The sequence below is a fragment of the Brienomyrus brachyistius genome, chromosome 1 (genome assembly GCF_023856365.1).
Source record: "Brienomyrus brachyistius isolate T26 chromosome 1, BBRACH_0.4, whole genome shotgun sequence".
NCBI classification, from domain to species: domain Eukaryota; kingdom Metazoa; phylum Chordata; class Actinopteri; order Osteoglossiformes; family Mormyridae; genus Brienomyrus; species Brienomyrus brachyistius.
The window spans coordinates 24,396,416-24,414,976 of NC_064533.1; positions in this window are offsets into that span (position 1 = coordinate 24,396,416).

Consider the following 18,561-nt stretch of genomic DNA (forward strand, 5'->3'; position numbering starts at 1 on the left):
GAAAGTGCGAAGGTCATTGTGCAGGGTCGTGGTGTAAGCACGATTTTTGTTGCACAGTTTAAAGTTGCTGATTCATATGGCAATGGCCTTGGTCACTTTCTGTGATGGATCTCAGGCACCGGAGCCATTTCAGACCAATAGTCTTGGAGATTCTGTCTTCCGAGGACAGAACTTTATACACTCATGCCGCCATATTAAGCCAACATGACAGTAGATAATGAAATTGATTCAGCTAAGGTGAGATTATCTCAGGAGATGAGAGTGTTGGGAGAAAAATGATTGTATGACTGTACAGAGGAGTATAGAGGAGTCAGGACTCAGTTACCTTGACTAATTTCAAGATCAAATATGATCTGATTTTATTTACTCCTTTTGCAAACTGTGGCAACTATGTGCTAAAACCTTGTGAACCATGTCAAAGGCAAGGAATAGCGTGACATTTGAATGTTCCAAATGAGGTTCACCACAGGAAATTGTCTCTCACAGAAAAAGGGAATGTTTTCAGAATTCTGGATTGTTCCCACTTGAATTGTAATTCAATGAAAAAGGCAGTTCCAAATGGATTGTGATTTTGTATATTCTTGTAGGGGTGACTTTTTTGAAAACTTTGGACACTATTACAAACAACATGCACTTAAACTCTTTACTTTGTCTCACAGTAGGTACATTTTCTGTTTTAACACACCTAACACTTTCTACCGAAAATAGCACATTATTCACTCTAATTTAACTTACTACAACACATCATGAATACAGATAGGCCGACCGCAAGGGAAAATCCTGCAAGTTAAAGGTCTTTAGAAGCATGTGGTTCTTGTGTAATGTAAATGTTACAAACATAATTGACTTGAGACATGCTGGATGAAATGTACGAGGCTGTGTGTTGAGGGACTTTGGCAGTTAATGTCTCAGAGATCATCCACTTAAACCTCTCCACCATCCGCACACGCGGCCTAACTGCAGAGGGTGACACACACGGAAACTATGCAACCAGGCTGCCACCCTCAAAAGCTGCCTGTTGCCTTGCAAATCACAAAATTTGTCAAATAGACCAAGAGTTTTAATGCACAGTAATGGGTTCAGTACAAGATGGGAATTTATTGAACGTTTCTGTTCTGACGAGCTTGCTGTACCCGATGTTGCAAATTATTACATAATGTCAATAGTTGAGGAGATTATGATCGTAAATATTTTGTTAAAAGTGGATTATGTGGTTACTCAGAGATTCCATATCAACATGAGGGGGTGTGGAGTTTTTTTCTTTTGTTGATAATGATCTACTTTTGTTATTACTTTCAGTTTTATACAATTCTGGTTATTTCTCTGTCTATAACAGTCACAACTATCATTTGTTGCACTGAGGATTTGTCATGCAAATTCTTTTCATTCCTGTGATAACAGCCGTTATGAAATTTATGCATTGAAGGCTGAGATCATCCAGATGTAATGCATCATTGTATCATCAGTGAAAATGTACAGCTCTGGAAATTAAATGACAGCTCTACACTTAGTATGTGCTCATCTTCACATTTTTATTGTTCCTAAAGTTTTATGCATCTATTCACAATTTACTCAATTTACAGTACATTGCCTTTGTTTCATTGGTTGTATTATTTATTATATCCTTATAAAGTAATTGTTAGAAGCCCACCCATGCACTGGATATATGAAAGTTCTCCTGTGTGTTTACAATGCTAGTCAGATGATGCAATTTTTCTGTCCAGTGACAACAAAACTATTACAATTTAACTGAAAGCGGAGCAGTTTAAATCTTGTCTTTTGCCTTGTGCCCTGTGCTTTCTGGGACCGGATCCAAGCTCATTGTCGACCCTGTACTAGATTAATGATTATAAATTTGGATGGATGGATGGATGGATGGATGGATGGATGGATGGATGGATGGATGGAGGAATTCAGTCATAACAGCTGGACAGATGTGCTCTACAGGAGGGTTTAATCAAAAACACAGCCAAACTAAAAAATAAAAAGAATTAAAAAAAAAAAAAAACTTAATGAGCAATAGTCCAAAACATAAACCGTTACAAAAATTAACTAAAACAAACTTTAAGTCAAACATACACTAAAGAAACAAATCAGTTTATATCCAGCCCATTAAACATACAGACCCCTTCCATGGATCAGGTGTCCTTGCAGCCCATCAATGGGATTGTCCAGGTAATCATTACCAGGGACAACTAAAGGTAATTTCCGAAAAATCTGCAAAAAATCAACCACATCCAGGGGCAAATTTACATAAACAAAGCTGTAGTCGGTCTGCAGATAGCACACGCTATGTCCTGTGATTTAATGTCGGACATATAAGCGTCACTGGTGATGCAAGGTTACTTGGCAAGCGTAGTTTTAATTTATTTCACAACAAATTATTGGCAGATTAATTGTATTTCCACCAGCTCCATTCAACTAGTGTTCCAAGTATTTACAACAAACATCACATATCATATTTGTCAATATGCTGCAGGTGATTTAAATATTTTACTTATATTTAAGGTGGTGGTGGGAATCCCCAACAGCCAAGGATAAAGGCTCCGTTAACAATCCAATGACTGCAGCTCAGCATAACTGCATTCTGACCAGGGCTGCGAAACATTGCAAATAATAACAAAGCTGCTGATTGTTCATTGTGTTTCTTCTCATTCCAGAAGTTGTAAATTATTAGTGTGTTCATTTAAACCTAATGTTCTTGTTTATGTTTATCATGGTTGAATCGAATTTTTACAGGTTAAACTGAATTAATTCATCACATTGAGGCAACTTCAACTATTTTCTGCGCTCCATTTTTTCAAATATTTTAAGGTGAATCAACATTTCCGACATTTAATTTTCTTTAGCGTGTCATTGACAGAGTAGCATGTTTTCTGTTTCTTGAAATGTGCTTATGGGGGGGGGGGGGCCGGGACCTTCCTTATATTTCCCCTACGCATGTAAACATGCAGCCTGGGTTACACCTGCTTTTCAAGGTAGAAAAATTTCAGCATAAACCAGATGTGTGATTTTCCCCAAAAATGTCTTTCTACATCTTTCCTTCTGTATATATCCCAGACATTTTTTCCTGAACACATTCTTAATTGTCTATATGTGCCTTTCTATGCTCCAAGTGTCACGACTCGAGGAGACACGGAGCGATGAAACACGAACTGAAGTCCAGAATCATGGAACGCGAGGTTTATTAGGAAACAATACAGCCCACGTAACATCAATGACCGGACTGGGGAAACAAACTGAAACGCGGATTAAATACATAGAACTAATGACAGCAACAGGAAACAGCTGGTGAACATGGGGAATCCACACGGGGTAGATGAGGGGGCATGAGTATGTCATTCTTCCAAGAAAAACTGGTGCAACAAAACATACTTTGGTCCAAATCATCAGTATTTTTTTTTGGTTTGAATCAGATAACACACTCTTAAACCAAGAGGAGCTTCCTTAGTATGGAGCCGGGTTGTGTAAAACTCATAATTTATGATTTGTGCCCCGTTCCTTTCATAAATTGGAATGTGAATCGAACTGGTCACACTCCGCAGGATGTTAAACTGGAACGGCAGGAAAAAGAATTAAATTTATTTCAATAAAAAAAAATCAATGCAATCACACAACAAAGGGATGTCATTCAATCGAAAAAAAATCACATAATAAATCTGCTGCGTAAATACTAACCTTGTATATATACAAGTGAATGAAATGTACTTTATATTTGCATAATTATAAGCAAAAAAAAATGTGTATATAACTTCTAGCTATATTCCTATTCTAACGATATACATTTATTTTATGTTGGGCCTCTAAGTGCATTTCCACGGACACATCTCACTATGTACATATGTTAGCATGTTTTAGGAGTCTGCAGTAGGTTGTTTCGTGAGTGTCCATGGGCTGTCAGATGGACAGGGTTGTGATTAGCTTACTTGAATCGCTGTTTGACGAGGTCTTCCACCATGGCACACAAAAAAACAATTAAAATATTTAGCGTATAGGTGACACTTCAAATGTTGCATTCATACATTCTGAAAAACATAATATCTTTATAACAATATTACAGTAGGTGGTGTGTATATTAACCTGTTTAAAGATAATCGTATTGAAATACTAAGCTCTATTGTTACAGCTGCACCAACACTATACATATAAATATACAGTATCTGAATTCAACTCCGTTTTAATTTTGCTTCCTTAAGTTCAAATTTGATTAGCTATTCTGCATATTGTTTTCAAACACAATTGAAATTCAGTTCAACTCTAAAATCCCAGGTACCGTCCTTGTGAGTCCAGTTTCTTAGGTTATGGGTGAAAAACTGATTTTGAGGAAAATGATTCAATAACAAACATATCTGTTGAGTTAGAAATGATTCTGGCATCATTTCACCCAAATAAAGATTACAGCTTTGAACATTTATTTTTTTGAATGAAAATAACTGTCAGACAAGGATGGTTTATTTAATGTTTTATGATGCTTTAAATGTCAGAACAGACCAATGTGCAGAAGTGTAATTTGCCTTCAGCTGTTATGCATCTTCACAACTATTTTAAGTGAATTCTGGGTAATCAAACAGAACATAAACCATCCGAAAGCATAAGCAGAAATACAGGGAATTCTCATGTGGCGGGTGCAGTTTTCATTTGAAAAGCCTCACATGCTTCCCCTCTTCGTTACAAAGTCGCCCATCTCGCCTTTTGGCTTATAATGCGGCATTTTGAAATCTGCCCACACTGTTTGTAATATTGACGCTTTCCCAGCTGATGCTTAACAAACAGAACAGCACACAGCAGGCAAGAGACAACCTCCAATGTCCTGATGACTACTGAAGACCTGGACTGCTGGACGTGTGGCTCTCAGTCACGTGATGCACACACACTAGAATCAGTAGATCATTTTAATAATGCTCTGGACTAAAATGAAACTTACTGCAGAAATACATTGCAGCTAAGGAAGGAGCTGTAGTTTTATTGTAAATAGTTCTTGTTGGTGTTGCTATTGTTGGGGGTCTTCCTAGGGGGCAGAATGACAGATGGAATGATTGATGATTTGGGCGACTGTAACGTCCTAAACCCGGGAATTAGGAGACTATTTAAGGAGGCATTTCCTGGGCTTTTTCTCTCTCAGTGTACTGAGAATTGTGGTTACTTGTAAGGCATGGCTGTGGCCTACAACAGCCATTATTAAACTGTTGAGAGAAATCATTTGATTTATTTAGTAGCAAGCATTAAAATATCGTATTTATAAAACACTCGATGAAAATTATTCCTGCTTATACCAGACTTGCTACTTCAATATAGCTAGCTAATCAACTGTCTGCATGATAACACGATTTGGCTGAATTTTCTTAAAACTTGGCCATCCTATAGTCAATAAAATGAATCAATGTTGAGGTGCAGCTTTGGGGGCCTTTGCATCTGCATTATTACTGTGGCCCTCAGCAGACTGACAGTACCAGAAATCCATACACTGACAGAATTATGACTTTTCACCTTCACAGTTACAACAGGAGAGTCTGAAAATGAACAGTAAACCTTTCACAGATTAACATTTATATACATTTTATTTAAAGCCCCATCATTTTCATGAAAGTACTTTTCTATACATATAAACATCTTGCTTTTAATGATTTCTAACAAATCCAAACTTGACACTGGAAAAATCAAACTTACCGAAAAACTGTTTTATAAATATTTAATTCTAGAGGTGTGTAATGTACTGTCTCATTCATCCACTGTAACAGATTTCTTCTAAATGTGCTCTTTGATCTACTTGCTCTTGCTCTTAAAAAGCCTACAGCTGTTTCGACTGTTGAGAAATATACGATATGTGCTTTATTGCCGTATGTCCGTCGTCCCTGTTCCCATCCTTATCAGTATTGCAGATATTCAATGAAGAGGTAGAGTGTGAACCTACGCCCCCCGGGGAGGAATTTCAATCGCCACGGAGACCAGCAAGTGACACGTTTGATGGGCAGTGTTCCAGAAAGCCCAGGTATGTGATGGACTCATGACCAAATAAAGGAGAAATCTGAAAACTAAAAAAAAATTCAAATGAAAATGTGGGCGCGGTGTGTGACTGGGTGGGTTAGGACTCCGTGCTTGTGACCGGAAGGTTATCAGCACAAATCCCAGACTCGGCAGTGTGGTTTCCCCATTGAGCCCTTAAACAAGGCCCTTAACCCTCAGTGTTCTCCAGGGACGATGTGGCGCTGCTCTCTCAGCTGTGCATGACCTTGAATAAAAGCATCTGCTAAATAAATGTAAATCAAAACAAGCGTACCACAATGCAGACGAAACCGAAATGCAGACGAAACCACAAAAGGCCACCTTAACACAAAACTTCCATTTTCCAGAATCACCTGCGCAGTGCAGCTCACAGGATAAGAAGGCTACCAGTCAGAGAAAAGCTGCTGTCGATCTGCAAACTGTTCCTTAATGTTACCTTTTTAAACACAAACATTGCCTTTCTCGTTCGTTATGTAACTGAGCCAATTTGGTACCTCTGTAAGCATATTTGGTGTAACAATATCCTGGATTTTTAACATTACATTTAAATTACTTGAGGAAACTAACCAGTAGTCCATGTTGCATAATATTCTCAAATACACCTAGATGCTTGTGAAAACATTCAAACATGCTGTTTGAAATAGGATTCGGAACTTAAGCCTTTCAAAAATTCTCCTTTGAAATATTTACAGACAGACGAGAGATTAAAGTGGGCAGCTTTCACTCCCTCGGGCAGCAGCTTTACCCAGTGCTGCTCCGGCTCCGAGTCTGCTGGAAAGTACTCAAGTACCTGTGGATGCAAATGAAAGATTTCGTCCATCATGTCTATTTTCTGATGCCCTGTTTCTCTGCCGGGGACAAATTACCTTTCTCACAGGAAATTCCCAAGTCTTTATTCTTTCATTCATTCTGTATTAATCCTTACATCTTCTTCAGCATGACATGTTGTGTACTATCGGTTTTCCTATAAATATGTAAATAAGGTTTTGGTGCTGCAGCAATGTGTCATTTATCAAAGCTGTAATTAAGAATTAAACTGATCTCTTTGCAGATTAATACATCCAGCAACAGGCCACATTGTTCTTTTTTGGAGTCGCTACAAAGTGATTGTTTCATTGTCGTACATGTTTAACTTCAGTTGACAGGTTAGGGAGGGGGTGGGCATGGTGACTAGCAGTTACGGAAGATCATTGGTTGGATCTATGCATATTGCTATGGATCCAATCCAGCTTCACATTAGGGCCAGAGTGGGCCTGGTTAATCCAATCACAAGCTTGGCCCACCCTAAGGCTGGGCAAATGCCAGCCAATCACATAATTTTATGTAAATAGGCAGGAAATAACCCAATAAAAATAAATTCAGATGGATACTTTGATCATACAGATATATATGTTTCATTTATAGAATCTTTTGGCCCACTCTACATCATTTCAGCCGGAGCTCAAATTTAATAAAGAAGTCTAAAGAGGTTGTATGAAAGAGCACTCCAGCATGAATTTGGCTGGCATGACAGTAGAAGATCCATCCATCCAACCACCTTTCCTGGTCAGAGTCACAAGGGAGTATGAAACCAGGCCCAGTCAGCAAAGGGCACAAGGGTGGGACAACGCCATATGTGGGTTGACAAGAGCAAACGTGCTTTAGAAAAAAATACTTCATGCGGACTAACAAATGAAATGTGTTCAGCCTACAGGTTTTGACAGGACTACTGTAATATGCCACAGTAGAGAGAGGTATTTTAGGCAAGTTTTAAATGCAGATGCCATTTCTGTGTGTTTCTTTTTTGTCATTTCCTGTGCTGGTGATGTCTCAGAAAAAGTCCCACTCACACTATTTATTATAAAACCAGAACTGAGTTGCATTCTTCCATGACTGGGTCACAAAGACATGTAGGTTTTATTCGGGATGATGATAATCCCACTCACAAATGCACTCCGGTTTGAGGAAAGTGTTGACACAAGAGGGAATTATGGGATATGATGATGATACACACACCCAGCGTAGATGTTCTTTTAAAAGAACTTATGTAATGTGCTGAAGCAGCGTGGCAGGCTAACTGACTGTCGGACGAACCAACTTTTACTTTGAGTCACACAGAAACCATTCATCCATGCAATCTCACAGCTGCTTATACAGTGTAGAGTCTATGCAGCCCAGGGTCTCAAAAAAGCACTGAGAACAAGGCAGGGCAAACCCACAAGTAGAGACGCCAGTCTTCTTAACCGCATGCTTATGAACTACAGGTGACAACTGAAGTGTGTCGGCAAATGTTGCACCAATTTAGGAATAATGTTTCTCAGCATAATATTGCAAAGAATTTGGGACTTTCATCATCTATGGTGCATCTTCTTTTTTAAGCTGCTCCCATTAGGTGTCCCTACAGCGGATGTTTCCAATTCTTCCTATCCTCTGCATCTTCCTCTTTCACACCGGCCGCCTGCATGTCCGCTCTCACCACATCCATAAACCTCCTCTTACACCGCCCTCTTTTCCACGTGCCTCGCAGCTCTATCCTCAGCATCTTCCTCCCAACATACCCAGCATCTCTCTTCTACACGTCCAAACCAACACAATCTCACCTCTCTGGCTGCCTTCAAATCATCCAACCTGAGCTGTCCCTCTAATATACTCCTTCCTAATCCTGTCCATACTCATCACTCCCAAAGCAAATCTTAACATCTTTAACTCTGCCACCTCCAGCTCTACCTTCTGTCTTTTCATCACTGCCACAGTCTCCAACCCATATGACACAGCTGGCCTCACTGCCATCTTATACACCTTCCCTTTCACTCTTGCTGATACCAATCTGTCACAACTCACTTCTGGCACTCTCCTCCACCCACACCACCTTGCCTGCACTCTCTTCTTCACCTCTCCTCCAACCCTCCCTGTTACTCTGTTGATCCCAAGTATTTAAACTCCTCCACCTTCATCAACTCTACTCTCTGCATCCTCACCCTTCCGCTGTCCTCCCTCTCATTCACGCACACATATTCTGTCTTAGTCCTACTGACCTTCATTGCCTTCTTCTCTAGAGCATATCTCCACCTGTCCAAGGTTTCCTCTACCTGCTCCCTACTTTCACTACAGATCACAATGACATCTGCAAACATCATAGTCCAGGGGCCTCCTGTCTGATCTCGTCTGTCAACCTGTCTATCACCATAGCAAACAAAGGGCTCAGAGCTGACCCAGTGTGTAATCCCACCTCCACCTTGAACTCATCCGTCAGTCCTACCATAGACCTCACCGGTGTCACACTGCCCTCAAACATTTCCTCAAACAACTCCCTCATTCAATACCACAGCTATTCTCTAGGAACCTGTCAGATGCTTTCCCCAAGTCCACAAAGACACAGTGCAACTTAACGCACTCAGAGCAACCATTGCATCTCTAGTGCCCTTTCCTGGTATGAAACCATACGGCTGCTCACTAATCATCACTTCTCCTTAACCTATAGCTTCCACTACTTTCCCGTAACTTCATTCTGTGGCTGATCAACTTCATCCCTCTGAAGTTTCTACAGCTCCACACATCACCCTTATTCTTGAAAATAGGTGCCAGTACACTTCTCCATTCCTCATGTATTCTCTCACTATGTTAATTAATATGGTAAAAAACTCCACTGTCATCTCACCTAAACACCTCCATGCTTCCACAGGTGCATCACCTAGACCAACAATCTTTCCATTCTTCATCCTTGTCATAGCTGTCCTTACTTTGTCCTTGCTAACCCTCTGCACTTCCTGATTCAGTATCTCCACCTCATCCAACTTTCTCTCTCTCATTCTCTTCATTCATCAACTCCTCAAAGTACTCAGTACTCCTTCCATCTGCTCGACACACTCTCTCCTCACCTCTGAGTATGTTTCCATCATTATCCTTTATCACCTTAACCTGCTGCACATCTTTCCCAGCCCCTCCCCTCTACCTAGCCAATCAGTGCAGGTCCTTTTCTCCCTCTGTAAGTGTCCGACTTGCCATACGCCTTATCTTTAGTCTCTGCCACCTCTCTCTTCTCTTTACACCTCATCACTTAGTAGATCTGATCTGTCTACTTTCTTCTTCTCTCTGACGATCCCACTTCTTTGCCAGCCTCTTCTTCTGAATATTCTCCTGTGCTCTGTACTTCCTCATTCCACCACCAGGTTTCCTTGTCTTCCTCCCTCCATCCAGACGTCATGCCTTTCCAGCTGTCTCGCTTACCATTCCTGCAAGAGTTGCCTGGCTATCTGGTAACTCTTTGCTGCTACCCAGTGCCTGTCTTAACTCCTCCCTGAACTCCACCATACAGTCCTCCATCTTCAATCTCCACCATTTCATCCTTTGCTCTGCCCTCACTCTCCTGCTCTTCTTAATCTCCAAAGTCATCCTGCAGACCACCATTCAATGTTACCTAGCTACGCTCTCCCCTGGCAATACTTTACAGTCTCCAATCTCCTTCAGACTAACCATCCTGCATAGGATATAGTCTACCTATGTGCATCATCATCTGCTCTTATATGACACCCTGTACTCCTCCCCTTTCTTAAAATATGTATTCACTACAGCCATTTCCATCCTTTCCTCAGAACCCAGTACCATCTGTCCTTCTGCATTCCTATCCTTGACACCATACCGACCCATCACCTCCTCATCACCTCTGTTCCCTTCACCAACATTGAAGTCCACTCCAATCACCACTCTCTCTCCCTTGGGTACACTCTCTATTCATCCAACTCACTCCAGAATTCTGCTTTCTCATCACTCTCACGGGATGGCATGGTGGTGAAGTGGTTAGCACTGTTGCCTCACACCTCTGGGACCCGAGTTTGAGTCTCCGCCAACAACATTCATCATCATCCTTTCAGTGTCCAGCTTCATACTCATCACTCTGAGACTCTTTTCACCTCTCTTTTCACATTCTTCACATACTGTTCCTCCAGAATAACCCCTACCCCATTTCTCCTCCCATCCACACCATGATCCATATGGTTTGGGATGCGCACTTGCTTGCTGGTTTGAATCCCCGACCAGCAAGGCACCATTGAGGTAACCTGAGCAAAGTATGGCCCCCAAGCACTGAACTAGCTGCCCACTGTTATGTCACGATGTCACATAAGGATTAAATGCAGAGGACACATTTCATTTTTGTGTGCTATGGTGTGTGTCAACAATGACCACTCATCACCAAATTCTAAATTTACAATGGGATTCAACATTATTAGGTAACGCTTGCAAAATATGTAATTGTAACAAATATGAACACAAAATACTTCTCTATGTAAGTATTTGCATTATGAATTTAAAAGAAGGTTCACCTTCAGTTAGAATATGTAAATATAGACAAATGCTAAATTTTATATGTTTAAGTCATTGGCAAACTCTAACAAAAACAAGCAACATAAATAAAACTGAAGAAACAGTCACTGTCAATGTAGCTGTCCCACCATCTTCTACTTATAAGATAAATGTTGCACTATGTTATATGAAAACAGCAGGGCAATATTTTACCAGCTATTATTTCCAGGTTCATAAGTCATTCTCTGCATGTTCTTGTCCCGCCCTCCATCTTTGTCAACTGCATGAGGTCTGTTTGTGAAACTGATTATCTCTGTTTGTGAAGCTTGGAGGGTTTGCATAGGTAAATTGGGAGAGGAAATGCAATTCAAACACTAATATAACTGTAGATCTATAAGATTAGCAAAGGGTCTGAAAATGCAACGCAAATTAGGGAAAACTGGGAGTTTCATCTCTTATATATTTTTTTTCTTTTCAAGTCAAAACTTTCACCCAGACAACCTACTGCCAGAAAATGACGAGTTTTGCTGAAAAAAAAGACTAGGCTTTTTCCTTTTGTATTTCATTTTCATATTCCATGACATGTAGTTATAATTTACATTTCCCTTAAAAATACGGAGCAAAATGTGCCAAAAGAAGAATCAAGTTCAGTCGGGCTGCAGAATGTGTGTAGCTGCAGAACTCATCACAAATACAGATTTGATCGTAACACAAAGGGCCTTCTGAGAAGAGCGTTATCGGATTTCGAGAACAGCTCCCTTTCTTGGAAAAGGTCTGACGGCATTTCTGCACAGGGGTGTCATAGCTGTGCAGTAGCTTTCACTTTAAATAGGAACAGCGTGATGGTTTAGGCCCAAGGTTTCATTCATGGCCCTGGCTCTGTGTGTCCAGAGTTTGAATGTTCTCACTGTGCTTACTGCAGGTAGTTTGAGTTTCTCCTGTGGTCCAAAGACAGACTCACTTATAAGCCTTCTCAGGATAGGCTAGATGGATGGATGGATGGAGGGAGGGAGGAAGGGAGGGAGGGAATGAATAACAAGCAGCTGCCTCAGTTTTAATACCAATTAGTTTTATACTTCATTTAGTAATCACAAGTGGATAATAATTCTAGATCACAATCTGGACACGGTATGTGGTTATCCGATGAACTAAAAATCAGAGAGAGCCAGTGAAAAGCAAGTATAGCATTAATTACCATTAGTTGCCTCTGAAAGACTAGATCAAGATCCTCTTCAATGTACTTCCTTCGTAAAGCCTTCATAAAGAAATGCTGTAATTGTATAAAATATATGGACTGTGTGATAGCAACTAATGGACTGGGATTTGTCCTCCCCATTGCATCAACGGGAAAACTAGCCTATGGTATGGAATTCTCAAATCTGATTGGTCAGAAGAGTATGGAAGATTATAAGCACAAAAATTCAAATGGCAATTCATTTTGCAATTGTCAATTCAATATTCAACCAGAGCATGCATTTGTCATTTCAATATTTAATCTGTGCATGTAATTTGAAAATATATTTTGCAATCGGCAATTCAATGTGCAAAGTGCCTATGAAATCCTTAATTAATTTCATAATGTTTTGAATAAAAAATAGAATGACAATTCACTGAATTGCATTTTGTTTTGCCATGGGCTTTTTGCCTCTTTATTCAAATGGCAATTCATTTGGCAATTGTCAATTCAATATTCAATCAGAGCATGCATTTGTCATTTCAATATTTAATCTGTGCATGTAATTTGAAAATACATTTTGCAATCGGCAATTCAATGTGCAAAGTGCTTATGCAATCCTTAATTCATTTCATAATGTTTTGAATAAAAAATAGAATGACAATTCACTGAATTGCATTTCGTTTTGCCATGGGCTTTTTGCCTCTTTATTCAAATGGCAATGGCGTCCCCGGGAATTGCATTGCATGTTGGGGAGAAAACTCAATTTGCAATTCCCAACTGTCAGACCGCTCATCAAGGTGGACCTTCATTAACGACGTCACTTCCTTGTTTAGGGCCTCGCTACCATTCAACGGATTTGTTCGTTTAGTTAGAATGAGTAAACCCCCTTTATCTTCTTTATTATTATTTTTTTAATTTTTTTATTATTATTTTTATTATTTGTAATAATTATAACTAGTTGCACTTTTCCTTATTTGATTGTAACATGCTGATTATATCATTGCAATAACATGCTTTTACCACAGGAGGTGTGATATATTGTTATGTAGACTTTTATAAGTAACTGTTTGTTTGAGTTTGTAATTGTTTTGCTCTAAATAAAGTTCTTTAAAACGTAAAAAAAAAAAAAGTTAGAATGAGTAATGGCGGCAGAAGAGCTTGCAGTAAATATTTCTGTCTTAGCAGATGACATGGAAATTAATCGGGTATCAGCAGTAGATGCGTTTGATAGGTTGTTTGTGTTGTCACAGAGGGTAGAGGAACTTACAATCTTAACTGGACTTGATACGAGAAGGGTGCAAACTAATGTAGCTCAGGCGTTACATCAAGTCACGCAGTTGGTTACCCTCTGTGACAACACAAACAACCTATCAAACGCATCTACTGCTGATACCCGATTAATTTCCATGTCATCTGCTAAGGCAGAAATATTTGCTGCAAGCTCTTCTGCCGCCATTACTCATTCTAACTAAACGAACAAATCAATGGTAGCGAGGCCCTAAACAAGGAAGTGACGTCGTTAATGAAGGTCCACCTTGATGAGCGATCTGACAGTTGGGAATTGCAAATTGAGTTTTCTCCCCAACATGCAATGCAATTCCCGGGGACGCCATTGCCATTTGAATAAAGAGGCAAAAAGCCCATGGCAAAACGAAATGCAATTCAGTGAATTGTCATTCTATTTTTTATTCAAAACATTATGAAATGAATTAAGGATTGCATAAGCACTTTGCACATTGAATTGCCGATTGCAAAATGTATTTTCAAATTACATGCACAGATTAAATATTGAAATGACAAATGCATGCTCTGATTGAATATTGAATTGACAATTGCCAAATGAATTGCCATTTGAATAAAGAGGCAAAAAGCCCATGGCAAAACGAAATGCAATTCAGTGAATTGTCATTCTATTTTTTATTCAAAACATTATGAAATGAATTAAGGATTGCATAAGCACTTTGCACATTGAATTGCCGATTGCAAAATGTATTTTCAAATTACATGCACAGATTAAATATTGAAATGACAAATGCATGCTCTGGTTGAATATTGAATTGACAATTGCAAAATGAATTGCCATTTGAATTTTTGTGCTTATAATCTTCCATAGAAGAGTGTGCTATTATAATCTTTAATTATAATTTCAGACATAGAACATCCATCCATCCATTTTCCAAATGCCTACTGGGTCACGGGGGGTCCGGAGCCTATCCCGGAAGCAATGGGCACGAGGCAGGGAACAACCCAGGATGGGGGGCCAGCCCATCGCAGACATAGAACACAATTTAAAATTAAGTGAAACTAAATGAAAATATATGACATGAGTTTTCAACTTGTAAACATAAAAATAATGCCCTTGGGGACAGACGTGTAAGTCAAATGCATAGAGTACCTGCTGTGCTCTCTGTTTCCCCACTGATACATGTCCAACTGTAAACAAGGATTCTGTTTTATATGGAAATGAATGTTGTAGCCTCCGATCTTCAAGGGTATGTGGTTTGAATCTCACTAACCAAAATAGTTTCCAGGTTCCACCACCAAAGCTTTTCTCAATATTTTCTTTATCTGCTGTCTGTTGTGTGGCATACATATGGAAATATAGACATTGCTCTTTTGTCAGGTTCAGCCTGTCCTGCTCCCATCACTTGGTCAGGTTGCCTGTTTGGTCAGCTGGAGGTGTTGCCAGGGACGGATTACGGACCGGGCCAGCGGGGCCGCTGCCCAGGGGCCCTTGGGGTGCAGGGGGCCGGTGGGGCCCCTAGCCCAAAACGATTTGCAACGCTTATCAACAATGTATTTTCGTTTGTCTATTTTAGAGGGCCTACATTCTTTGATCCTCTGCCTACAAGGGCCCCTGACCCTATAGGGAGGGCGTTTGGCTGCCAAGGGCCCTTGAATTGTGGTGGTTGTGGTGGTGGTGCTGGTGGTGGTGGGGGGGGGGCTCGTGAACATTTTGCCCAGGGGCCCACACAACCCATAATCCGTCCCTGGGTGTTGCCCATCCCTTTCTGTGTTCCCCGAGACTAACGTGCTTCCTAGTCCCTAGTGTGTGGGGTCTGCTTCCTGTGCTAAGCAGGTGATTCTTAAATGGATTCCTTTTACTGTTTGGCGGTCAAGGCTGGCGAAAGGCCAGATTCACCCATGTTATAACGCGCATTTTATTTCTTGCATTACACATTACCCATGCGTGCGTGGTCTAGGCATACCTTACCTTGTGGGGACTAAATGTCCCCACAATATGATGAATACCCATTCATACCCTCTTGCATTTTGTTTGGTTACTTATTGTTATGGTTAGGGCTGGGTAGGGGTTAAGGCTGTCATAGTTAGCATTAGCATTTTTCCCATACAAATGAATGAGCCCCAAAAAGATAAGATTACACTACTGTGTGTGTGTGTGTGTGTGTGTGTGTGTGTGTGTGTGTGTGTGTGAGTTCTGCTTCTTGCTTGGCCTCCTCATACCTGAATTGCTTGTTTCTTTTGTTGTATTTTAAGTGTTAGTTTACTTTGTGGTTAGTTATAGTTCAGATCTTGTCTTACCTACTTGTTCTGACCTCCTCGTAGTCCCTTTGTTTTCCGATTACCTGTTTGTGTGTCTGTTAACAATAAGACCCCTTAGACAGAAAATCATCCTTGCCTATGGCATGCCTCAGCGTAACATCCTTCTTGGTGTGTACTCTACTTATAACTACAAATAACTCACCTATGACCAACAGTGACTGCTCTTGGTCAGCCACAAAACATTAAAAATGCCTCTAAAACAAAGAATGTGCACGAAATTCCCTTGCAGCTGAAATGAAACGTTATTGCCTCGTTTCTGCATTGGTTCCCATTACTTGACCATTTTCTTATGCACTCAGAATAAGGTTCCAGCTTCACTCTGGTTGTGAGAAACTGTGAACTATGTTAAACTCCCAGACTGTTCATAATTAAACTGACAATTGATATGTGGCACAGTGGGCTCAGTGGGTACTAGTGTTGCTTCACACCTGCAGTACCGGGGGGCTGAAATGTTGCCTTAGTTGTGCATGCATGTGCCTTCAGACAGACTGGCATCCCATCCAGGATGTATCCTTTCCTATGCTGCCTGTGAGAGGGTCCAAGTCCCCTGTGGTCCTGAGCAGGACAAGATTCATATTTAACATGCCAGATGGATATTGTGAGGAAGACTTCAGTAGAAACGATTTAATGGAAAGATGAATATGAGGTGAATGATTGTTTGCTTGTACATGGAGTTGTACAAAGAATTTCAACGTTACTGTTTGCAGGATGCTTAAAGGTACATTTTCTCCAACTGTATAGTAGGCTAATATTATGTTTGCAAATATTTACACAGAGTACCTGAAGGAGTCCTGGGTATGACGTTAAACTGCATCTGACCCTGCAAGCAGTCCTCCAACCTGCAGGGACTCCAGCCACCGTAAAACACCTCACAGAAAGCCTTTGGAAGCCTCACCCCCAGAAGAGTCCAAACCACCGGAGAGCTAATAGGATCAGGCCTGTTGGGGATCAGGGCTGGTGTGGAGTCGAGGCGTCACCCGCTGCATGGTGGCACTTGGGTCCCAGTTTGAGGCAGCCCCTCCCTTCCCATTCCTTGAGTGTCTTGTCTGTTGTTTCAGTGTATGCTCCAACTGCCTCATTGAGGGAGACCTTTTACTCACAGCTTCGCTCAGTGGTTGATGGGTGCCCACGAGGTGACGCTCCTCTGGTCATGGGTGACTTCAATGTGACCACTGGCACTGACCGGCCTGGCGACAAGGATTGTCCGGAGACCATGGTGAAAGCGGCTCCATGTTTCTTGACATAGTGAAAGGTCAGGGACTGCGAGTCGCTGGATCCTGGTTCCAACACCCTGAGCCGCATCATTGGACTTGGTACCCCAATACTGGTGGTGCAGTGAAGGAGATCGATTACGTCCTCCAGACGCTGGAGGCTCCTGCAGAAATGCAGGGTCCACAGAAGTGCCCAGTTTGTGAATTCTGACCACACACTTGTTGTTGTTACTCTCAAGATTCAGCTCAGGTCCAGTAGGCGACCACCTTCTAGAATGAGGCTGGACTCCAAGATCAGGCTGTTTCTGATGAGTTTACATGTAGTTTCTGTGAGGGACCTGCAGACTTGGGTGTGACTACTAACTCTAATGTGATGTGGGAGACCTTCCATGATATGACCCTGAAGGTTGCTAAGGGTTGTGTTGCTGTTTCTGGTGTTCTCGGAAGGAGATATTTCATCTGGGAGGGCACCCTGGATACTATCAAGAGGAGATGCAGGGCATGACTTAGTGGCAACCCCAGTGTGTACCGGAAACTGAGGAGGACGGCTGCGAGGGCTCTGAAGGCAGATAAGATGGCGTTTGTTAGACAAATCTGTGAGCAGGTGACACACCCTCTGTGGTCTAGTGACCCACGTCCTGCTTATAGAGGAACTGAAGCATTACGTACAACTGAATCTGTTTCTCAAAGACTTGCAGTCAGGGCGGGTGATGGAACGGTCCTTACAGATGACACTGCAGTTGTGACCTCCTGGGCCGACTACTTTAAACCGTTGTTTAGAGCTGACCCTCCTGCTAGGATGCTGGACATCTCTAGGCCCACAGTTCTTGAGGCTGATCCTCCCATCAGCGGTGAACCACCCAATCTCACTGAGATTGCATGACTGGTGAATCAGCTGGGGGTAGGGAAGGCCACAGGGATCTGTGGTATTCAGGGTGAACTTCTCCAGGCTGGTGGGAAGTCTGTCCTCCTGTTATTGCAGGAAATCCTTCCTTCCAATTGGGGAGTCATGCGTCATCCCAACTGACTGAAAAATGGGACTTGAAGTCCCTGTCTGGAAAGGGAAGGATGATCGCCTGGACTGCGGGAACTACGGGGGACCTAAAGCTTTGAGTTTTCACTACCACTGGTTGATATTCACGTTCTATTAGCATGAAGAAACTGGCTCTTGCTCCTGTTCTAGCCCCCATCTAGTTTAAATGTGTGGTTTTCTGTTTCCTTAGGCTCATATCTCCTCGTCTTAAACGTGCGTTTAAGTTTGCCAGTGTAGTTTGATTTCTTCTATGCCTACACAATAATCAAAAATTAAACAAGTGCCATCCTGAC